This window comes from Somniosus microcephalus, chromosome 2 (genome assembly GCF_052327205.1).
Source record: "Somniosus microcephalus isolate GS21.2 chromosome 2, FLI_Smic_1.0, whole genome shotgun sequence".
Lineage (NCBI taxonomy): Eukaryota > Metazoa > Chordata > Chondrichthyes > Squaliformes > Somniosidae > Somniosus > Somniosus microcephalus.
Window position 1 is genome coordinate 150145385 of NC_140988.1, and position 24664 is coordinate 150170048.

General features: G+C 43.9%; 1 protein-coding gene across 2 annotated transcripts in view; it reads right to left on the reverse strand.

Moving 5' to 3' along the window:
* The window catches only part of wdfy3 (WD repeat and FYVE domain containing 3), a 583406-nt gene extending 559407 nt beyond the window's left edge, over positions 1-23999 (reverse strand). For both annotated transcript variants that reach the window (XM_085963501.1, XM_085963491.1), the window contains exon 1: positions 23624-23999. The gene's annotated coding sequence lies outside the window, so the exon portion shown is untranslated. The remainder of the gene's footprint in view (positions 1-23623) is intronic.
* Between the last annotated feature and the right edge of the window lie 665 nt (positions 24000-24664).

Consider the following 24664-nt stretch of genomic DNA (forward strand, 5'->3'; position numbering starts at 1 on the left):
GACACTGCTGTCATTTAGGAAATGCAGCAGGGGAGAGGGGTTTAAGGAGACAGTTTGGAATAGAGAAAAGAAACCATGGTTATCTTTGAGTTGCAGGATGATCCTAGAATAGTAGATAGTTTTAGCAGTGGAGAATGAGGTCCAATTATGCTTGATGTGATCCAGTCAACTTTGGTAATAGATAGCTTTGCCACTTGTGCACCAGATACATTCAAGTCTGCATCCCTTGCACTTGAGGAAGCGAAAAAGAGGGCACTCCAGGGCAACGTTCCTTATAAGGTGTGCGGTCACACAGCCCGGGACCGGCTTTTTCCATTGTAAAGTTGTGCGTGTGAAGGGGCCACGCACCCAAGAGAGGGGTTTGACCAGGATGGGAGAGAGTAAATGTTTTGCTGAAGAGTAGGGCAAAGATGGAGAAGGCGTGGTCGAGCAGATTGACAGTTGCAGAAATATTGTGAATAAGGGCCATGCAGTTGGCAGCTTGAAAGTACAACTGTAAGTGACCTGGCGGAATTTTTTTTCTAGGGATGGGCGTAGAAGGAAATAGGGTTGAAAGAGGTAGGGGTACATTTGTGGTCAGGGACACAAGAACACAAGAAATAGGAGTAGGAGTAGGAGTAGGCCAATCGGCCCCTCGAGCCTGCTCCGCCATTCAATAAGATCATGGCTGATCTGATCCTAACCGCCAATCTACTATCACAGAACCATCTCCTGAATCTAACAGAATTAGACACACGAAATAGGAGCAGGATCCGGCTACACGGCCCCTGGGCCCGCTCCGCTACCCACAGGGCCATGTCCGATCCGAGCCTAGACTCATGTCCAAATTCCTGCCCACTCCCCGTAACTGAAGTTGTTGTTGAACACATGGGAGTACGATATTGTTGCTATCACGGAGACATGGTTGAGGGAGGGTCAGGACTGGCAGCTCAATATTCCGGGGTATAGAATCTTCAGGCGAGACAGAGGGGGGTGTAAAAGGGGAGGGGGTGTTGCAATATTAATTAAGGAGTCAATTACTGCTGTAAGGAGGGATGATATATTAGCGGGTTCCTCTAATGAGGCCATATGGGTAGAACTTAAAAACAAAAAGGGGGCAAGCACTTTGCTGGGAGTGTACTATAGGCCCCCAAACAGTCAGGGGGAGATAGAGGAACAGATATGTAGGCAAATCTCAGAAAAGTGCGAAAATAATAGGGTAATAGTGGGGGATTTCAACTTCCCCAATATAAATTGGGACAGTCAGAGTGTGAAAGGCTTAGAGGGTGCAGAATTCTTAAAGTGCATCCAGGAGAGCTTTTTGAGCCAACATGTAGAAAGTCCTACAAGAGAGGGGGCGGTACTGGACCTAATTCTGGGGAATGTAGCCGGGCAAGTGGTGGAAGTGTCAGTAGGGGAGCATTTTGGCGACAGTGACCATAATTCGGTGAGATTTAAGGTAGCCATGGAAAAAGACAAAGACGGCCCGGAAATAAGAGTTCTAAATTGGGGGAAGGCCGATTTTAATATGATAAGGCAGGATCTGGCCAAAGTGGACTGGGAGCAGCTGCTTATAGGAAAATCCACATCAAAACAATGGGAGACTTTCAGAAGGGAAATTGAGAGAGTACAACGCCAACATGTTCCTGTAAAGGTCAAGGGTGGGACCAACAAGCAAAGGGAACCTTGGATGACAAGGGATATACAAAAATGCATTAGAAATAAAAGGGGGGCTTTTGGCAGTTACAAAAGACTAAAGACGGAAGAAGCCCTAGAGGAGTATAAAAAGTGCAGGGGCATACTTAAAAAAGAAATTAGGAGGGCGAGGAGGGGCCATGAAATAACACTGGCGAGCAAAATAAAGGAAAATCCTAAGATGTTTTATAAGTATATTAAGGGCAAGAGGATAACCAGGGAAAGGGTAGGGCCCATTAGGGACCAAAGTGGCAATCTGTGTGTAGAGCCAGATGATGTAGGCGGGGTTTTAAATGAATTTTTTGCATCTGTGTTCACTATGGAGAAAGACGATGCAGACATAGAAATCGGGCAAGGGGACTGTGACATACTTGAACATATTAGCATCGAGAGGGAGGAGGTGCTAGTGGTTTTAGCAGGCCAAAAAGTGGATAAATCCCCAGGCCCGGACGAGATGTATCCCAGGCTGCTGTGGGAGGCAAAGGAGGAGATTGCAGGGGCTCTGACACTAATTTTCAGAACCTCTCTGGCCACAGGGGATGTACCAGAGGACTGGAGAACAGCTAACGTAGTACCATTATTCAAGAAGGGTAGCAGGGATAAACCAGTGAATTACAGGCCAGTGAGTCTAACATCTGTGGTGGGGAAATTATTGGAAAAAATTCTGAGGGACAAAATTAATCTCCACTTGGAGAGGCAAGGATTAATCGGGGATAGTCAGCATGGCTTTGTCAAGGGTAAATCATGTCTGACAAATCTGATCGAATTTTTCGAGGGGGTGACTAGTGGGGTGGATGAGGGAAATGCTGTGGATGTGGTTTACATGGACTTCAGTAAAGCTTTTGACAAAGTCCCGCATAGGAGACTGGTCAAGAAGGTAAGAGCCCATGGGATCCAGGGTGCCTTGGCGCGTTGGATCCTAAACTGGCTGAGTGGCAGGAGGCAGAGGGTGATGGTTGAAGGTTGCTTTTGTGACTGGAAGCCTGTGTCCAGTGGGGTACCTCAGGGATCGGTGCTGGGTCCCTTGTTGTTCGTGATCTACATAAATGATTTGGATGAGAATGTAAAAGGTATGATCAGTAAGTTCGCAGATGACACGAAAATTGGTGGGGTGGTAAATTGCGAGGAGGAAAGCCTCCGGCTACAGGACGATATAAACGGGTTGGTCAGATGGGCGGAAAAGTGGCAAATGGAATTTAACCCTGAAAAGTGCGAGGTGATGCATTTTGGACGGACAAATAAGGCAAGGGAATACACAATGAGTGGTAGGACCCTAGGAAGTACAGAGGGTCAGAGGGACCTTGGTGTACATGTACATAGATCCCTGAAGGCAGCGGAGCAGGTAGATAAGGTGGTTAAAAAGGCATATGGGATACTTATATTCTATGCCTCGGCTAATGAAGGCAAGAGCAGGGAGGTTATGATGGAGCTGTACAAAACGCTGGCGAGGCCACAGCTGGAGTACTGTGTGCAGTTCTGGTCGCCTCACTATAGGAAGGATGTGATTGCTTTGGAGAGGGTGCAGAGAAGATTCACCAGGATGTTACCTGGGATGGAGCGCCTCAGCTATGAAGAGAGGCTGGACAGGCTGGGGTTGTTTTCCTTGGAGCAGAGAAGGCTGAGGGGGGACCTGATTGAGGTGTACAAAATGATGAGGGGCATAGATAGGGTAGATAAAGAGGAACTTTTCCCCTTAGTGGGGGGGTCAATAACAAGGGGGCATAGATTCAGGGTAAGGGGCAGGAGATTTAGAGGGGATTTGAGGAGGAACCTTTTCCACCCAGAGGGTGGTTGGAATGTGGAACTCAATGCCTAAAAGGGTGGTAGAGGCAGGAACCCTCACAACATTCAAGAAGCATTTGGATGAGCACTTGAAATGCCATTGCATACAAGGCTATGGACCAAATGCTGGAAAATGGGATTAGACTGGACAGGGATGGATGGGCGGCGCAGACACGATGGGCCGAAGGGCCTCTTTCTGTGCTGTAAAACTCTATGACTCTATGACCCTTAATTCCCTTTACTTCTAGGAAACTGTCTATTTCTGTTTTAAATTAATGTAATGATGTAGCTTCTACAGCTTTTTGGGGCAGCATATTCCATGGACCTACCACCCTCTGAGTGAAGTAGTTCCTCCTCATCTCAGTCAAGAAAGTGGTCAGAGATGGCCTAATCTATGATAGAGACCATGTGAGATGGCAAGGACGAGAAGGTTTGCGTGAGTAGCAGTGTTTTTATGGAGGAAGAGGTTTAGGGAGGACAGGAGTGCAGTGAAATCAGAAGAGAGAAGGCAAGGTGAGGGCAGTGAAATCAGCAGTGAGAGAGCTAGCTAAGTGATCGATGCTAACACTGGGTGGCCAAAATGGAAGTGTTCCATTCCTCAACACAAAAGATCTTCATCTTAATGAGAATTTTTAAAAATGTGAGTTTTTTTTCCAAAAAGAGAAACAATGCTCTGGGAGAGGGGTGAAACTTTCAATCCAAAGTGTATTCCCGTCCCAAAAGACAATATCCGGAATAACCAAGTCCCCTGGCCTGTAAAGACTGGAAATTCTGTGGTTCCATTATTGCCTGGCAGTTGTTAAACTGAGAAGGCTATTCTTCACAGTTCTAAATATTGATCCACTGTTGTAGAGGTTCTATAGTTGTAATCCTAATTGCTAAAGCTAACTCCACTTTGGCGTAAAACACTTCTTTCACCCTCAATAACTCTTAACCAGGAGAGCACCGAGGCGGCAGTATAAAAGGAGGAGCGAGGCGAGGCCCGACCAGATCGGACCAGGAGAGCACCGAGGCGGCAGTATAAAAGGAGAAGCGAGGCGAGGCTCGACCAGATTGGACCAGGAGAGCACCGAGGCGGCAGTATAAAAGGAGAAGCGAGGCGAGGCCCGACCAAATCAGACCAGGAGAGCACCGAGGCGGCAGTATAAGAGGAGCGAGGCGAGGCACACCAACTCAGCAGCTGGGAGAGAGGTAAAAAGTAATCAGTGTGTGATGTCACCAGGGAGCAGGTAAGTGATTGGTTGGTGAGTATTTCTCTTTTTTAAACTTTAACTCTGTAGTTTATAGTTGCTAAGGTCTTTTCTGGTGTAGCAGGGACTATTGGTAAACCATACAAGCGCCTTAGAGTTTATCTTTAACTGGTGATAGTGAATTAATTTAAATTAATTAAAGGGTAAGTCATGCCAGGAGAGCCCAGCCCCGTGTTATGCTCCTCTTGCTCTATGTGGGAATTCAGGGACACTGCCGGTGTCCCTGATGACCATGTGTGCCAGAAATGCATCCAGCTGCAGCTACTAGCAGACCGCATTGCGGCGCTGGAGCTGCGGATGGATGGGCTTTGGAGCATTCACGATGTTGAGAGGGTCGTGGATAACATGTTTAGTGAGTTGGTCACACCGCAGGTAAGGGCTGCACAGGCAGAAGGGAAATGGGTGACCATCAGGCAGAGCAGTAGAGGCAGGCAGGTAGTGCAGGGGACCCCTGTGGCCATCCCCCTCTCAAACAGGTATACCAATTTGGATACTGTTGAGGGGGATGACTTACCAGAGGAAGGCAGCAGCAGCCAACTTCCCGGCACCAGGGGTGCTTCTGCTGCTCAGGAAGGGAGGAAAAAGAGTGGGAGAGCAATAGTGGTAGGGGATTCTATCGTAAGGAGTACAGATAGGCGTTTCTGTGGCCGTAGACGTGACTCCAGGATGGTTTGTTGCCTCCCTGGTGCCAGGGTCAAGGATGTCACTGAACGGCTGCTGGGCATTCTGAAGGGGGAGGGTGAACAGTCAGAGGTCGTGGTTCACATTGGGACCAATGACATGGGTAGGAAGAGGGATGAGGTCCTGCAGCAAGAATTTAGGGAGCTAGGTAGCAGATTCAAGAGCAGGACCTCAAAAGGTTGTAATCTCTGGATTACTCCCGGTGCCACGTGCTCGTGAGTATAGGAATAGGAGGATAGAGCAGATGAATGCGTGGCTAATGAGTTGGTGCAGGAGGGAGGGCTTTAGTTTCCTGGATCACTGGGCCTGCTTCTGGGGAAGGTGGGACTTGCACAAGTCGGACGGGTTGCACCTGAACCAGAGCGGGACAAATATCCTTGCGGGGAGGTTTGCTAGCACTGTTCGGGGGGGTTTAAACTAAAATGGCAGGGGTTGGGAACCTGAGCAGGGAGACAGAGGAAAGGGAAACAGGGATAAAAGCAAAAGATAGGAAGGAGAAAAACCAAAAGTGGCAGTCAGAGAAATCAACGGTTTAAATCAAACGTGGCCACAGTAAATAATAATTCTAATAGGTCTAAGAGCGTTAAAAAAACAAGCCTGAAGGCTTTGTGTCTTAATGCGAGGAGCATTTGTAATAAGGTGGACGAATTGGCTGCGCAAATAGAGGTAAACGAATATGATTTGGTTGGGATTACGGAAACGTGGCTCAAGGATGGCCAAGACTGGGAACTCAACATCCAGGGGTATTCGATATTCAGGAAAGACAGGCAAAAAGGAAAGGGAGGTGGGGTAGCATTACTGGTTAAAGAAGCGATTAATATAATTGTAATGAAGGATATTAGCTCTGATGATGTGGAATCTGTATGGGTAGAATTGAGAAATACTAAGGGGAAAATAACATTAGTGGGAGTGGTATATAGACCTCCCAACAGTAAGGCGGAGGTTGGGGATGGCATTAAAAGGGAAATTAAAGAAGGGTGCAATAAGGGCACAGCAGTCATCATGGGTGACTTTAATCTACATATAGATTGGGCCAACCAAATTAGTAACAATACTGTGGAGGAGGAATTCCTGGAGTGTTTACGGGATGGTTTCCTGGACCAATATGTCGAGGAACCAACCAGAGATCAGGCCATCTTAGACTGGGTATTATGTAACGACAAAGGATTAATTAGCAATCTTGTTGTACGAGGCCCCTTGGGTCTGAGCGATCATAATATGATCGAATTCTTCATTAAGATGGAGAATGAAGTAGTTGACTCAGAGACTAGGGTCCTCAATTTAAATAAAGGAAACTATGATGGTCTGAGGAGCGAGTTGGGTAGGATTGATTGGGGAATGGCACTCAAAGGGTTGACGGTAGATAGGCAATGGCAAACATTCAAAGACCGAATGGATGAGCTACAGAATTTGTTCATCCCAGTTTGGCATAAAAATAAAACAAAAAAGGTGACTCAACCATGGCTAACAAGGGAAATTAGGGATAGCATAAGATCCAAGGAGACGACATATAAATTGGCCAGAAAAAGCAATAATCCTGAGGATTGGGAGCAGTTTCGGAGTCAACAAAAGGGATTAATTAAGAAAAGGAAAATAGAATATGAGTAAGCTAGCAGGGAACATAAAAACTGACTGTAAAAGCTTTTATACATATGTGAAGAGAAAAAGATTGGTGAAGTCAAGCGTAGGTCCCTTACAGTCAGAATCAGGGGAATTTATAATGGGAAACAAAGAAATGGCAGACCAACTAAATTCATACTTTGGTTCTGTCTTCACAAAGGAGGACACAAATAACCTCCCAGAGATGCAGGGGAATATAGGGCCTGATGAAAGGGTGGAACTGAAAGAAATCAGTATTTGTAGGGAAATTGTGTTAGGAAAATTGATGGGACTAAAGGCCGATAAATCCCCAGGGCCTGATAATCTACATCCCAGGGTACTTAAGGAAGTGGCCCTAGAAATAGTAGATGCATTGCTGGTCATCTTCCAGAACTCGATAGACTCTGGAACAGTACCCATGGATTGGAGGGTAGCTAATGTTACCCCACTATTCAAAAAAGGTGGTCGAGAAAAAGCGGGGAATTATAGACCGGTAAGCCTGACATCGGTTGTGGGGAAAATGCTAGAATCTATTATAAAAGATGTAATAGCAGAGCACTTGGAAAGCAGTGACAGGATCGGACAAAGTCAACATGGATTTACAAAAGGTAAATCATGCTTGACTAATCTACTGGAATTTTTTGAGGATGTAACTGGTAAAATAGATAAGGGAGAACCAGTGGATGTGGTGTATTTGGACTTTCAGAAGGCTTTCGATAAGGTCCCACATAAGAGATTAGCGTGCAAAATTAAGGCACATCACGGAAGACCTCTCCTGGTCCCTCAATAACTCCTCTCTGAAGAAGGCCCAGCAGCGCCTATATTTCCTAAGGAGGCTGAAGGGATGTAACCTGTCACCCCTGATCCTCTCTAACTTTTACCGCTGCACTATAGAGCATCCTGACAAACTGTATCACAGTATGGTATGGCAGCTGTAGCTACTATGACCAGAAAGCCCTGCAGCGGGTAGTCAAAACTGCCCAACGCATTACCGGCACCCGGCTACTGACCATAGAGCACATATACCAGAAACGCTGTCTACGGATGTCACGGTCCATCATCAAAGACCCTACCCACCCCAGCCACAGTCTGTTCGCCCTCCTGCCATCTGGGAGACGCTACAGATGCATTCGCACCCGTACGACCAGATTTAGGAACAGCTTCTTTCCCAGGGCTGTCATCCTACTGAACTCCACAAATAAACTCTAAAGCCTGCACATCTGCCAATGCACTTTATTATGGTTATGTTTTTGTTAATATACTACAAGCCAAATGTATGTTGAATGTTTAAATGTCTTAATCCAAATGTACACTCTCGGGAGCCGCAAGCCTACATTTCGTTGTACCACACTTGTGCACTAACAATGACAATAAAAGTTGATTTGATTTGATTTGACTGGGGGCAAGGTATTGACTTGGATAGAGAACTGGTTGGCGGACAGAAAGCAAAGAGTTGGAATAAACGGGTCATTTTCCGAGTGGCAGGCAGTGACTAGTGGGGTACCGCAAGGATCGGTCCTAGGACCCCAGCTGTTCACAATATATATTAATGATCTGGACAAGGGAATGGGATGTAATATCTCCAAATTTGCAGACGACACAAAGCTGGGTGGGAGGGTAAGCTGTGAGGAGGATGTCGTGAAACTCCAGTGCGATTTAGACAGATTGGGCAGAAACATGGCAAATGCACTATAATGTGGATAAATGTGAGGTTATCCACTTTGGTGGCAAAAACAGGAAGGCAGATTATTTGAATGGCAATAGATTGGGAGAAGGGGAAGTGCAGAGAGACCTGGGTGTTCTTGTGTACCAGTCGCTGAAGGTAAGCATGCAGGTGCAGCAGGCGGTTAAGAAGGCAAATGGTATGTTGGCCTTCGTAGCAAGAGGGTTCGAGTACAGGAACAAGGATGTCTTGCTACAGCTGTACAGGGCCTTGGTGAGACCACACCATGAGTATTGTGTGCAGTTTTAGTCGCCTTACCTGAGGAAGGACGTTCTTGCCATGGAAGGAGTGCAGCGAAGATTCACCAGGCTGATACCTGGGATGGCAGGAATGACGTATGAGGAGAGATTGTGTCGATTGGGCTTATACTCACTGGAGTTTAGAAGATTGAGAGGGGATCTCATCGAAACTTATAAAATTCTGTCAGGCCTGGACAGACTAGATGCAGGAAGGATGTTCCCGATGGCCGGGGAGTCCAGAACCAGGGGTCATAGTCTAAGGATAAGGGGTAAGCCATTTAGGACTGAAATGAGGAGGAATTTCTTCACCCAGAGAGTGGTGAACCTGTGGAATTCTCTGCCACAGAGGGCGGTGGAGGCCAGTTCATTAAATATATTCAAAAAAGAGTTGGATATATTTCTTAAGGCTAAAGGGATCAAGGGATATGGGGAGAAGGCAGGGACAGGGTACTGAATTTGGATGATCAGCCATGATCTCATTGAATGGCGGAGCAGGCTCGAAGGGCCAAATGGCCTACTCCTGCTCCTATCTTCTATGTTTCTATGTTTCTAACTGTCTATGAAGCTCCGTATCTAGGAGGCTGCTCCAGTGCCTGTTTCTCAAGCTGCATATTTCAGAAAACTTGAATGTTTGACAATTGACCAAACTTTCTTCCTTACTATGGGTGTCCCATCAGCTAAGATTCTGATCTTGCTTGTGCTGTCAGAGAGATGCAAGAATAGGAAGGGAGGAAAAATCATGCACTTGTCAGTGTTCCATTAGAATGGTATTTTCTGCCAGGGGTTATTTGCTTGCCCTATTGGCCAGGAGTGTCATAGGACTGGAGGAGGTTACAGAGATGGGGGGCAAAGCAGTGGAGGGATTTGAACACAAGAATGAACATTTTAAATTTGAGGCATTGCTGGACCTGTAGCCAATGTAGTCAGCAAGCACAGAGGTGATGGGCAAACAGGACTTGGTGCAAGTCAGGATATGGGCATTAAAGCTTTGGATGAGCTGAAGTTTACGGAGGGTGGAAGATGGGAGACTGGCCAGGAGATCATTGGAATAATATTGTATAAGGTAATTTCTTTGTTCGAATTACTGTCAAAACAATGGCAGTGCTTTGTTTGTACCAGTTTATAGATTTTTTGTTGTTGAAAATGCTTGATCTCAACATGTTAATGAAGTAATTAGGGAGCAAACTTCACCAGAATGGCAGATGATTCGGAACAGGTAAATTGGTCAACCCTGCTGGGTGGTGATGAGACCAATGTAAAATACAAATGGAAAGTTTTTAAGAACAGGATAAAAAATGTGGAAAACAATTATGTACCCAAAGTCAAAAGAAGGAAGTGTGGTAAGAAAAAAACCAAGGTGGCTGACTGGTTATGTACAAAGACAAATGAGATGTAAACAGAAATGTTCCTATTAATGAAAGACATTTAATACTCAATTAAACAGAGTTGAGTACAAGGAGCCACTAAAGAAAACAAAGGCTGCTATTCGATCAGCAAAAAGGCTAATGGAAAAAAGGATCGTAGACATCTGTGGAAGTAATGGGAAAAGCTTTTTCAGTTATGTGAAGAGTCAGAGAACTGTCAAAGACTGTATTGGGCCATTGAAGGATGTTCAAGGACAGGTTACAAAGGACTCATTGGGCACGATGGAAATAATAAATGAGTACTTTGCATCGGTCTTCACTCTTGAAGATGATGCTCAACTATTTGAATTTAATAATGTTACTAACAAAACTAGTAATATTAACATAAACATATTGTTTCAGAAAGAATTAAGAACTTGAAAATAGATAGAGCAGCCAGACCAGATGTCCCATCTCCCTGAGGACCCTCAGGTGGATATCATGTGCTGTGCAAGCCCCGAGCCTGTATTTTTAATAGCTCACTGCACTCTGGAATGGTTCCTATAGACTGGAAGGATGTTAATGTAGTCCCTATCTTTAAAAAAGACAACAGGACAGACCTGGGTAACAATAGACCCATTAATTTAACATCAGTAATAGGCAAGATGCTTGAGGGAATCATTAGGGTAGCAATATATGAATGCTTGGATAGAGAGGGACATATCAGGGACACCCAACATGGCTTCATAAAAAGGTCATGACTTACAAATTTAATTGTAATTTTTGAAGAAGTTACAAAGTTGGTGAACGAGGGAAGTCCAGTAGAGATTACCTACTTAGACTTCCAAAAAGCTTTTGATAAGGTACCGCACAAGAGGCTTCTCTAGAAGATCGAAGCCTCTGGTATTCGTGGTAGTATATTGATCTGGTTTTTTGCCTCTCCCAGATCATCACTAGCTGGCAGGACGTAGGCAAAAAGTAGTTATAGATGGATTTGGATCCGTTTGGAGATTGGTCACCAGTGATGTCCCGCAGGGATCAGTGTTGGGACCATTGCTCTTTACTATTTTTTATTAATGATCTGGATGTGGATGTTGGGGGCACGATTTGCAAATGACACCATGATCGGTGCGAGTATTAGGACTGCAGATGATACTCGTCTGCTTCAGGCAGATGTTAATGTGTTGAGGAAATGGACTCATCTAAGTTATACATCAATTTTCAGTCATAAGTGCCGTATTATGCATATGGGTAGGGAAAATGGTCAATATCCATACACCCTTCAGGGAAAAGCATTAAAGAAGGTGGAGATAGAAAGATACTTGGGCATTCTAGTGCATACATCCTTAATGGTACATGAGCAATGCCGTTAAGCAAATAGGGTGTTGGGGTGTATCCATAGGACAATTGAGTACAAGATGAGGCATACTATTTTGTCCTTGTACAAGACCACACTTGGAATACAGTGTCCAGTTTTGGTCTCCTCACATGGTGGCTGAAATTGAGGCTTTGGAGAGGGTGCAGAGGAAAGCCACTAAACTAATTCCCAGTCTAAAGCATTTTAATTATCAAGATAGGCTAAGAGAGTTCGAACTCTACACTTTAGCGAAGCGTAGACTTAGAGGTGATCTGATTGAGGTTCATAAGATAATGAAGGGAATAAACTGTGTTCCAGTTGACAGTTTGTTTCAATTAAATAGGTTAGGGAGGACAGGGGTCAGGCTAGAACTAGGTTCGATGTCAGGAGATGGTTCTTTTCCCAGAGAATAGTGGACCTCTGGAACAGGCTCCCGTCTCATGCAGTGGATGCTGATTCCCTGAATTCCTTCAAGCGAGAGCTGGACCAGTTTCTGGCTGGGACGGCGATCACCTCTTACAGAAGGTAGGTACTGCAGGGAATTTGGGGCCAGAGTGATGTCCTGGACTAGTTTCGATCGCTTAGATGGGTCGGAGGGGAATTTCCCAGCTTTTTTCCCCCAAATTGGCTTGGGTTCATCTTTTTTTGTCTCTCCCAGTAGATCACATGGTTTCGGGTGGGTGGAGTGTATATATTGTGATACTAGCTGGGGGGAGCCCGGCTTTGCCAGGGCTGTTTTGGGCCGGGCGGTTTAAATCGAGTGCGAGGCTTTGGGGCCTCTCTGTGTCCCTCTGTGAATCTGCTGCCGGGCAACATTTTAAATCGAGTCCCAGGCTTTTGGGGCCTGTCTGTGTCCCTGTCTCAATCTGCTGCCGGGCAACATTTCTACCTTTTAATACCTTGAAAGATGAAAGTGAAAGTACTTATAAAACATTTTTGGTAAATCTTGTTATTTTTAAAAGAGATACTAACTTTTTCAAAGCTGGATAGAGTAGTTTGAGCTGGAAGCTGAAGTAATGGCAGTGAAACAATGGCTGCCAGATCCCTGAGATGAAAACGATTAGTCCCGCCCACACACACACCGATTGGCCAACCATCAGGGGACCGTACTGTAGGATTGGTCAATCGTGACGGCACAGGATTGGTCGAACCTTGACGTCAGTCAATCAATGCTAGCAGATAATGAGTTTAATTTTGAAGGTTTTTTGCATAAGGCGCGAACAATTTTCGTCCGACCGAAAAGTAAATACGCTTACGACCATCCCGGAACCGTAAGCTTTCTTCGGAGGTAACGCGCGCGTAGGTACGCTCTATAACTTTCGAGCGCATAGCCGGACAGACGCACACGTGAGGACAGACAGACAGAAGGATAGACAGACAGAAGAGGTCTTTTATATATATAGATACACACAAGGTATCGCAATTGTGTGGGACAGACTCAATGGACTAGAGGGTCTTTACCTGTCCGTCATTGGTCATGTGTTCATATTTCTAATGCTTGCAGGTTCATTATCAAACTGAGTAGCCTGACTACAGTATTTCACATGCAATGCCCATTTGTATTTTTGGGCTATATGTGAGGTAGGAAGAGAAGAAACATTATATTTGAGAAAACATTGTGATATATTTTTAACTAAAAAAATTGCTTCTGATGTTCTTTAATTTACAATGTTTTTTTAAAGTTTGTTTTCGTACAATTGAATAATACACCAATATAATAATTATGGTCATCATTTGTAATGTAATTTAGATAACTACCACCTGTGCATATATAGTCTAACTATCTTTACAGGTTAAGGAATACATACATTTTGTTGACTTTCCTGTGAGTATATGTGCATGCGCATGTGTCTCAGAATTGCAACAAAAACAAACTGAAATATTATAATACCTTGTAATGAGAAGATTTAAAACATTTTACATAATCATGAACTAAAAATCTGTTTCCCTTCCACTCAGTAGTTTGTATTTTGGAATACTATGATCACATAGAAGTATCGCAGCATTAGTGTCTATGAATTGTTTTATGAACTGTACTCTGCCCTGACTAGATCAGATGCATTTTCTCACATGTCCACTTTAGTCAGATGTAGTGGATGATCATTGACACATGTTTGAGAGTCGTGCCCATATTCTAATTTAATTCAAAGGGATTACTATTATCAGTAACAATGTGTGGTTCAACAGTTTTCCTATTTTATACAGCACATTAATGCATCACTGTTGAACTGCTACTGAGGCAAAGTCATTCAAAAGTTTTTGTTCAAAAATATATTTATTAGTGAGTATTTTACTTCCAATATTTGACAACTAGGACCCCTGTGCAAAGATAAGGGAATTTACATTCTCTAACCAAAGTTCCTTATTCAGAACACAATGCTGGTAATCAATACACTAGTGATGTTTTGATGCCAACAGTGCTGCTATGTGTGTGAACACTGTGCAACAATAGCAGCAAGGTTGACCAAATGGCCTAGATGCGAACATGTATGATAGTTGATCAGTCAAGTTTATATATCCAAAACTGTAAGCAAGATCTCGAAGAACCACATTTACAATTAATACTCTTAGAAATTATGCCAGATCACAGCGCACTTGTGTGGAAGCTTAGTTTGATGGAAGTTGAAAATGGTTGCAAAATAAACGATGAGAACTAACCCTGCAGTTCATATTGTAAAAAAAATCACATTCTAAATAAAACATAAGTAACCGCTTACCTGTAATATACGGCTACAACTGGGTTAGACCAGCAGTTACCACACTACAGCGAATGCAGCATAGTAATTATACTCATTTAATAACTCATAAAAGTACATTCGGCAGCTCACAGAAACTCCACAGTGCAAGTCATTATTTATACTTGCATTTATCATGTCATCAAAATGCTTCATAAACAAATTACTTTTCTGGAACATGGTGACTGCTGTAATGTAGGCAAACGGGGCAGCTATTCTCTCAATACTGCACTGGAGTGTCAGCCTAGATTATAACCTCAGGTCGTAGCATGTGACTCAAACCCACAACCTTCAGTTTCCTACATTACAGCAGTGGCTACACGCCAAAAAAGTACTTCATTGGCTGTAAAGTGCTTTGAGACGTCCGGTGGTCGTGAAAGGCACTATATAAATGCAAGTCTTTCTTTTTCTTCCAGCCCAAAGTTAATAGAGTGACCAATTCAGAAAAGCAACACAGTTTAACGAACAAGGCAAGAGATCACTTTCAAATACACACATAAAAGTATATATTTCATATGCGGTAACAGCTGATTTCATTGTCTTAAAACACAGTCACCGACTATATTTGTAGTTCTGATCTCCCCACTCCCCAAAATGTTTAACTTTGTATTCAAGATGAATTTAACTTAAGAAAACAAGTGTGTAGTACAGTTAGAGTAACCTTCACGAACAATCACACTGCACAATGTTAGAGAGCCTATAAAAAAGAGATTATGCTTTTGCAAAATAATTTGAATTATGCTAAAAAGTGGTTTGTTTTGGTTATGGCAAATGCAATATAAATACCTTAGTATTTCTGTTGAATGAAAAATATAAAAAAAAGTGTACAGGGTGTGCACTTCCTGTCCACAAACCATCACCATTTTTAGTCAAGGTTTTCTGTGAATATTTACCATCGTAAATTACTATGGTAACATTTCCCATTTAATTTTGCTATACCAACTGTCACTATGTAGCTGTGGGCTCTGGCCTCTAGGCAGTTCTGTGCACAAAGTGGAGTATGTCTGTATGATGTGTCAGCATAGAACCTTTAGATTTGTTGAGCCATCGGTATGGTGGAATCAAAGTTAAAAGGAGAATCAACAGTGAAGAGAGCTAGGAAGGACTGGAAGGCGATCTGATCATTAAGCCGGAGGAAATCAGTGCAGTGAATTAGATGGCCACCTGCGGCTGAAAGTAATTCATACTGTTAGGTAAAGAATTCCAATTTGAATGAAGCTTGCAAAAAGCTTATTGACGGCTTTTGGAGACTGTGCTCGTCAAAAGATGATCCAGAACTTCGGGTCTCCACAGGTGAGTACGCACGGGCCCGATGGAAGTGCCGGTTTCCTGCATGCACTGCGCATGCGCGGGAAACCGGCACTTCCGTTCCTCTGAAAGCAGGGGTTCAGAGGTCGAACGCGTGCGCGGGGGAGTCTGCGCTTTGAACTTACGTTTTTTTTTTATACAGGTTTCTCCGGGAGGGTAAGTCTTTAGAATTTAGAAATGTAAAAAGGTGTAATTTATAGTTTATTTAAAAAAAGTGTGATTTTTTTTATTTTGAAGGTTTATTGCTATTTTGGGGCCGTAGTATTAGACTTATGAATGGGCTTTTCCCTCCTCCGATTGGCTGCCCATGGCCCACGTGATCCCAGGGGATGCATCGAACTAACTGCGCCCCTGGGATACACAAGCACTGCGCGCCGGCAGTTGGAGCAGGCCCAGGATCGGAATTCCACGGGGCCCTACAGCTCAACTGCCGGTGCGCAAGGTAAGTGCAGGTCGGGGGCTTGCACCCGCGGGAAGCCTCCAACCCGAATTTCTGGGCCATTACTGTCAAGGCAAGTTTAGCCAGAAATTAATCAAGTTCTCTTTTTGGTAGCTTCTCAAACTGAAGGTATTTTGGGGTAGATTCCCCAAACAGCTACTGCAACAAATTCAGTCCACTAACTCTAGCTTCATCCTTGGCTGGTCTTACATATCCTCTGTGACACATTTCAAAAATTTTCAGGAGGCTGTTTTGCAACAATAGCTCAGCATTTTACTGCTGTACAATCTGCCCTATTTAGATTATACAGCAGCTGGAACAGAAAAACAATTGCTCATTCTTGGCTGGGGAAAGATTCGTGCACACCAGTGAGCACAAAATGGATCTTCCAATTTATTTTAGCAGGTGTTGCCACACACCTCTGGCAGACAGTAAACATGACTGGCTCCACCTCCAACAATCCAGTTTCTGTTTACATTGCCATTGAGGGCAGTGCTATCTCAAGAATCACCAATGGATGCCACCTCTTTTAGTGATTCTCGGAACCTCAAGAGGCTGCAGCTCTACCTCCTTAACTTTAAAACACGTTGTCAACAATTAAAATAAACCTGGAACTAGATGCCTGCTTCAAAGCAACATTAGTAGAAGTATGGGAGCAGATTGCCCGCCTTCTCAGCAAGGAGGAAAATCTCAAGAGTCAGTCTTACATTCAACAAAAACTCATTATAAACTCATTTGAAGTGATCCTCTGTCAAAATCATTGTAAATATGTATGACTCCCAGCACTTCAGCAAAAAACTGCCAAAAATATGCATCTAAGTGATCATAGAATCATAGAAATTTACAGCACAGGAGGTGGCCATTTGGCCCATCTTGTCCGTGCCGGCTGACAAAGAGCTATCCAGCCGACAAAGAGCTATCCAGCCTAATCCCACTTTCCAGCACTTAGTCCATATCCTTGTAGGTAACGGCACTTCAAGTGTATATCCAAGTACTTTTTAAATGTGATGAGGGTTTCTGCTTCTACCACCCTTTCAGGCAGTGAGTTCCGTAACCCCACCACCCTCTAGGTGAGAAAATTACTCCTCAAATCCCCTCTAAACCGCCTACCAATTATTTTAAATCTATGCCCCCTGGTTATCGACCCCTCTGCTAAGGGAAATAGGTCCTTCCTATCCTCCCCATCTAGGCCCCTCATAATTTTATACACCTCAATTAGGTCTTCCCTCAGCTTCCTCTGTTCCAAAGAAAACAACTCCAACCTATCAAATCTTTCCTCATAGCTAAAATTCCCCAGCCCAAGCAACATCCTCATAAATCTCCTCAGCACCCCCTCTTGTGCAATCACATCCTTCCTGTAATGTGGTGACCAGAACCGCACTCAGTATACTAGCTGCGGCGTAACTAGTGTTTTATACAGTTCAAGCATAACCTCCCTGCTCTTATATTCTATCTATATCTCGGCTAATAAAGGTACGTATCCCGTATGCCTTCTTAACCACCTTATCTACCTATCCTGCAACCTTCATGGATCTGTGGACATGCACTCCAAGATCCCTCTGATCCTCTGCACTTCAGTGTCCTACCATTTATTGTGTAAATTTATTGTGATGACATCCTGATGACTTAATACAAGGACAGTCAATTCGCTATATCTATCAAGTTGCTGCTGAATCTTCCTCACTTAATGTCACTATGTTGCCCATAACAATTTTATTTTAATGGGAATCTGCAAACAGTATGATATAAAATAAAATATATTTAAGGGTGTAACAGTGTTGAGGTTCATAGGGCATTCCCAGCACCTGTTCAAGTGGTTTGTGACATCAAAGATAACTTGCATTTATATAAAGAAAGACTTGCATTTATATAGCGCCTTTCATGACCACCGGATGTCTCAAAACACTTTACAGCCAAATGAAGTACTTTTGAAGTGGAGTCACTGTAATGTGGGAAACGCGGCAGCCAATTTGCACACAGCAAGGTCCCACAAACAGCAATGTGATAATGACCAGATAATCTGTTTTTGTTATGTTGGTTGAGGGATAAATATTGGCCAGGACACCGGGGATAACTCCCCTGCTCTTCTTTGAAATAGTGCCATGGGATCTTTTACGTCTACCCGAGAGAGCAGATGGGGCCTCGGTTTAACATCTCATCGGAAAGACGGCACCTCCAACAGTGCAGCACTCCCTTAGCACGGCACTGGAATGTCAGCGTAGCTTTATGTGCTCAATCCCTGGAGTGGGACTTGAACCCACAACCTTCTGACTCAGGGGCAAGGGTGTGCTACCAACCGAGCCACAGCTGGCATACAGCGCCTTTAAATGTAGAAATAAACATACAAAAATTGACACCAAGCTCAAGGAGGTATTAGGAAGGGTAACTAAAAACATGGTCAAAGAGATAAGGGTCATAAAGGAGGAAACAGTAACAGGAGTAGGCCATCCAGCCCCTCTAGCCTGCTCCGCCATTCAATGCGATCATGGATGATCTGTGACCTAACTCCATATACCTGCCCATACCCCTTAATAACTTTGGTTAACAGAAAGTTATCAATCTCCAATTTAAAATTAATTGATTTAGCATCAGTTGCCGTTTGCAGAAGAGTTCCAAACTTCTACCAGAAGTGTGTAGAAGTGTTTCCTAATTTCACTCCTGAAAGGTCTGGCTCTAATTTTTAGACTATGTCCCCCAGTCCTACAATCCCCAACCAGTGGAAATAGTTTCTCTCTATCTACCCTATCTGTTCCCCTTAATAGCTTGAAAACTTCGATCAGATCACCCCTTAACCTTCTACATTCTAGGGAATATAACCCTAATTTGTGTAATCTCTCTTCGTAATTTAACCCTTGAAGTCCAGGTATCATTCTGGTAAACCTACGCTGCACTCCCTCCAAGGCCAATATATACTTCCTAAGGTGTGATGCCCAGAACTGCTCACAGTACTCCAGGTGTGGTCTGACCAGGGCTTTTTTTAGCTGCAGCATAACTTCTACCCCCTTGTACTCTAGTCCTCTAGATATAAAGGGCAGCATTCCATTAGCCTTTTTGATTATTTTCCGTACCTGTTCATGACATTTTAATAAGCTATGTACCTGGACCCCCACTGTTTTTAGCTTTTCACCATTTAGAAAGTACCCTGTTCTATCCTTTGTAGGTCCAAAGTACAGGACCTCACATTTGCCTACATTGAAATCCATTTACCACAGTTTTGCCCATTCACTTAATCTGTTGATATCCCTTTGTGATGTTATGCTCCCATCTACAATTCCACCTATCTTTGTATCATTGGCAAATTTGGATATATGACTTTCTATGCCATCAGCTAAGTCGTTAATAAATACTGTGAATAGGAAAGGTGGGAGGAAGAGGGGTTTAGGGAGGAAATTACAGAGCTTAGAGCCTAGACATCTGAACGCACACTCAGCAATGGTGGGGCAAAGTAAGTGGGATACACACAAATGGCCAGGTAAGTAGAGATTAGGGAGGTCATTCAGCCCATCTAGCTTACCCTTCCACAGAAATCTATAATCCACCATCACACTAATTCTTAAATTACTCCAGAGGTTTTGCTTTCACTACCCTATCCAGAAGACCATCTGAATCACTCAATTGTAACATATTTCTAAGGACAGTCTACGTGAAGCTTATACTGGCTTTGTTTTAAACAGAATGAGAAAAAGGAAGATGGCAACGATCTGATTTTTCAGTCCAGCAGTATTCAAAAAAAGCTAAATGTTTTTCAATTCTGTGGATGTCTGAATAGATTTTCCAACAAATACATAGTTATCTTCATCTATCTGGACACTGTTCATTTGAATAGGACTTAACCCATTAAAACCCTTCCAGAATTAAGTGCTAAATTCTGAGGAATCATTAACATGCCATCTAAATCTCAGTTTCCCCCTCTCCCGATACGCAGCGAGTAGCTCCACCATGCAAAACAAGGCGGCCCCAAGTTTAATCTCTAATCTATGGTTCAGTTAGCTGATTTCAGCAAGGATAGTGACAGGTTCAGGCTCAGCTGTGTTGTTTCCCTGTCAAATAACTGCTGATATGCATCATCGTTTACATATGAATAGCCGCCTGAGGTACCATGGGGCTCCCATAGAACCAGTATACCCCAACCAAGGACGCAACAGAGAGGGGAGAAAAATTAGAGAATAAAAATTTAGAGTTAGCACCTTTTTTTTTTTTTTTTATAAATGGTTCTCAATCGGTTAGTCCATCCTTCACAAAATATATATATATATCTTCATTAATATTTCACGTGCATGCTTAAATATATTTCATCTCCATCTTCTACCTTTCGCAAGTAATGATTAGCAGAGAACACCTTGCCTACAAATGAATTTTCAGTTATTGGACAGGAGGGAAAGGGTATGGAATTTTCACAGCCTGTAGTTGCTCCATCATTTTAGCCTCTAACCTGGCCCACTCAGCTCTTAAGTTAGGGTGACCATATTTTCTAAACTGAATCCGGGGAGAGACAGGGTGGGAGCACAGCAAAGTAGCCAGGATGCTTTTCAAGAAAACCGGCATGCCGACTTGGTTTCAGAAACCTCTTCCCGGTGGGAGAATTTAATACTTGCCTTCTTCAGTAAAAACAAAACGATGCACCATACTAATCTGAGGTAAAGTAAATCCACTCACGCATAGGTTCTTACTGCGCCCTCAGCTTCTCCCGCGCATTATAAAAGTTCCACCCTCCGGCCAGTCACTATTGGTCGAAACACGGGGTCAGGTGACTCAATCTCTCCCAGAGTGCAGTGTGGCCCGAGCTATCGATGGGGCCTTTTCTCCACCACACTGCATTGTGGGAAGGTAGGGCCACCATCGTCACCGCCATTCAACCGGCTCCTGGAATCCATTCCTGAGCTCAAACCGGGTGAGAACGGGCCAAGAATCTCCCCCCGGGGGGTTTCTGTACATTTGTGTTTAAAAGAAGACTCTATACAGGGACGGGTTTTCTGAATTGGGGAGTCTTCCGGGAACATTATTTACCCAGGGACACAGTGCCAATCCAGGGACTGTCCCCAGAAAACGGGGACGTATGGTCAGCCAGTGACACGAGCACTATCTGGTAGTGAAGCTTTGGAGTCTTCAATATTACTATCTTGCAACTCATCACATCACAAGGAAGAATAATTTTGCAGACAACTGCAGCGGTATACCTCCCACAGAAATACACATTGGTAAGTTGTAAAGCAGGGCTTGCATATCTTGGGGTTTCAAAGGGAAGAACTTCTTAGTTTTGCTGAATTACAGTGGCACTGTTCTTATTTTAGAGCATCTGCAATCACAGGGTTGATCCTTAGAGCACCATTTTCTCCTTTCGCACAATTCTAGCTCAAATTCTAAGATAAAAGTGAAGAGAACTAGTGACTTAGACCTATGCTAGCAGGACCAATGCCTCCTCAAACAAACAAGAGCCTATCTAACAGCAAAGATACAATCTTGCACTCAGCACTAACACTAGATGAAGGAACAACTGAGCAGATCACCCCAACTTTCAAATAACAATAAACCAATTGATAGAAACGTGGCCTTAAGCATGTCACTGACAAAGACACTACACAATGCTAAAAAAGAAATGCTCAATTTCAAAAGATTCATTTGCAACATTCCTGGTATTTTCAACTATTTCCAGTCTGCAGAGGCTGCTTGTGAATGTTCATTTGGCTGCACTGTTGCCTTTTATTATCCACATTCAAGATTTCTTGCTCAAGATCATCCTACTTTAGTTTACTACAGGAATGATGACTAAAATCTCTTCTGCCCAAGAAAGGCAGGACATTGACTTAACATTCATAAGCTCGAATAAGATCATGTTTGGCTGGTAATAGGGATTTCCAGATGGCTTGAAAAATGCATTAAATATTTCAGCTCCCTAGTAGGTAAGCCTTCTTCCAAAAGACAAAATAACAGCATTCCACTAAAGCAATATATGTTGTGGAATGCCTTCAGGCAGGGTTCAATCAGGGAATTTGAAGAATTATTACCTCGAAAGCCATCCATGCATTTGTAAACAATTACTGTTTGGATCGCAAAACATTAAAGGGCCTTGTGTTTTCAAGGCTAGTCATGTCATCAGCTTTACAATGCCACAAATGCAGTCAAATTCTCTTAACATCACAATCACATAAATCAACAATACGATTATAGAACCAGCAACAAAGGGAACAGAAGAATTCCATCAGGATGACATTCTTCATTCTCCAAATGATAGGTCTTATCCACACATTGACCTCACCCCCTTGTCCTCTTTCCTGTTATTGTCTGTGCCTCTGTCCTTCACAAGGAAGAGATTATAAGAACTCTGACTGGGGGAAAAATAAAGATGGCTGCAGGAATGTGGGTTATATGCAGTACAAAAGAGTGGAACACAAGGTGGATAACTAAATAAATAATTGATAAACTATTCAGTTACCATTTGGTTCACAAGTGCCAAATCAAGATTTGATTTCAGTATGGTGCAAGTTAAATCAAATGATCCTTTACTGACAGTAGCAGAATTATGTATCGATCCTAGTTCCACGGGGATAGATACGTTATAAATTACTAACTAATTTTCAATTGAGTGGAAACAATAGAAAAGACACTTTGTTGCATAATTGGTCTTTAGTTAGCCATTTGATTATGGAGAACAGCATAATTTGAAGAATGATACTGGGTTATAACAAGGCCTGCTTTCTAGCATTTAAACCTTTCACTTGGTTTTATTTATTGACTCATAAATCTTGAATGGCCAACGTCTGCAAATTCATATGGTGGCATCTATGGTACGGACACATTCTACACAGGGGAAGTAATCTGGGTTATTACTCCACCCTTCTATCCACAATAGTGTTAGAAATATCGAATTTAACAAGAAATTACATAACCCTTTAAACAAACTGGTACATTTTAATCGTCATGATTAAAACCCTGCTGCTTCGGTTGCAACGCACCCATCAGTCTGGTATAAACGGAGATTTCGTTAAATCAATTATTACGTGAAGTTACTACAGTTCTCCTATCGCCACCCCCACCCCCCCAAACCAATCCACCCCCACAAAAAAGCAGCTTTCCTGCTGCACTGGAATCATTAAACCCAAGATGAATCTGTTTCTGCTTATGTTGAAATGTCTTTTGCAATGAGCATGGATATTTACAGTGGAAAGCGCCAGTGGTGACGAAGTGGATCCAGAGTCAAGGAAAGGGCAAAATAAAAGGGAAACGACTCGCAGTTCCCCGGGCCCGCTGTCGGCGCCAAGAGCGGGGGCGGCGGCCCGGGGCGGTTAGCAGCCCGAATGTCGCCTCCTTTTAAACACCACAACCGGAAACCAGTCCCGCCGGAAATAGCCAGGAATTAAATAGGGGATGGGGAAAATAAATCACCCTGAATAATCTCAGCCCAGGTTTAAACAGGCAGGATTTCAGGACACCCCCTCTTATTATTTTTAATACACACTTTATTATATAAAAAATGGTCTTTTAAATAAACTCACCAGAAAAAAAGGTCTCGAGCGGACGAAGGAGAGATGAAGGTTGGTGCTCTTCCCCCCCTCCGCCACCGCTCTCCTTTTATTGAAATTATTATATTATCCTGTGAAGTGCGGCAAGACGATGGCAGAAGGGGATGACAGAGCAGTAGGGAAGGTTCTGCCGCCGCTTCTGCTCCTTCTCCTGGTGGCCATTTTCACCCAAGGCTGAACTGAACAACCCTCAGAACCACAGTGAGCAGCATCGCCGGCTCTGCTATCCTCACTCACTGCTCCCAGTGCCGACCGGCTGTGCCTGGAGCGACTCACAGCGCCTCCTCCGCTAGCGAGCGCACACTGCAAGCCCCCCCGGCCCAGGGGCAAGCACAGCGCACGCGCGCACTCACACACAGGCCGGAGAGGGCGGGGCGGGGCGGGGGCGCGATTTCAACAGAGACTTATGCCATCTGCTGGAAGATGAAAGCTTTCAATAATCTTGCATAATCAACAAATGAAGCTTCCCTTTAAATCTCAGTGAAATAACAAAATGAGTTACATCAGTTTTTTTCTATTCAAAAATTGGAGTGGAATTTAATACATTTATTTGCTCCTTGTAGCGGTACCACCGAGTGTCTCTTACTGTACATAATTCCCTTTAACTTTGTTTGTATAGAGTTTGCATGTACGGGGCGTTGCCCCTTTAAGAACGCGACCTAACGCGATGACTCGGGTAAACGCGAGCCGGCCCAGCTCGGCCTCCCGCTCCCGCGACTTCGGCCCGGTGCCAGGTAAACACGATGACGTCACCACGCAATTCACGTGACCGCCCCAAGCGCGGGCAAACGCAATGACGTCACGTTGCGCATCACGTGGCCGCCCCAAGCGCGGGAAAACGCGAGCAACGCGATGACGTCGCAATGCAAACGCGATGACGTCATCACGCAAACCTCCGCACTGCCTAGTTAGTCCTCGTGGCGTCCCCACTGGGGAAAGACCTGTTCCATGGCTCTCCTGCATCGATCTCCGTTGTTTGCTGTATTTCATTTAATCCAACATTAAAGTCCTGTT